Below are 885 nucleotides of genomic sequence, written 5' to 3' on the forward strand. Positions count from 1 at the left end.
CGTGTGTGTGTGTGTGTGTGTGTGTTTGGAGGTCATGCATGTGGACTCTCAGCAGGCAGTTTAAGGTTGAGGTTACAGCAAACGCAGCTTCACACTCGAGATAAGCAGACATTACTGTCAGTCAATAGCAGTGAACCGTGAGCCGAACCTCCGCTGAGAATAACATCAACCCACACACACACACTTCATATCCAGAGACATTGATTTCTAATGTGACAAAGTGACAAATAACTGAATTTACAAGGACAGATTTTTTTTAGTCTCTTTATAATATCAGAAAACTATTTTAGGTTATTCCAGTTTTCCTGCATCATGTTTATATGCAGAAACGTCTAGGTTACTTGTGTAACCCTCGTTCCCTGAAGGAGGGAACGGAGACGTTACGTCAGTCGTGACTGACGAATTGGGATCTCACCCGAGAGCCCAATCACCTTCGAGTTTTAACTAAACAAGCCAATGACAGTTGGCGTGCGTGTTTGGTCACGCGCACCCCGCCCCGCAGCGCAGGTATAAAAGGAGAGCGTGTGAAAACGCACATCAGTTTTTCGCTGAGGAGCCGAGACTACGTGCCCCGGCCGTACAGCGGTGGTACAGCAACTGCCTGCAGCACACCTGGTTCAGCACCACCCTCGTGCAACTGCTTCAACGCCTTGGCCTGGTGGACTTGCAGGAGGGCCATGGCGTGCAGGGCGGAAGCGGCCTGTCCAGCAGCACTGTAAGCCTCAGCCGTCAGAGCGGACGAGAACTCACAGGCCCTGGACGGAAGGCGTGGACTACCTCTCCAGGCGGCGGCGCTTTGCGGGCAGAGCTGCATGGCAATAGCGCGTTCGACCGGAGGGATGTCCACATACCTTTGGGCCGCCCCCCCGTCGAGGGTGGTGAGGA

Source organism: Sinocyclocheilus anshuiensis, unplaced genomic scaffold (genome assembly GCF_001515605.1).
Source record: "Sinocyclocheilus anshuiensis isolate Anshui unplaced genomic scaffold, SAMN03320099.WGS_v1.1 scaffold2160, whole genome shotgun sequence".
Lineage (NCBI taxonomy): Eukaryota > Metazoa > Chordata > Actinopteri > Cypriniformes > Cyprinidae > Sinocyclocheilus > Sinocyclocheilus anshuiensis.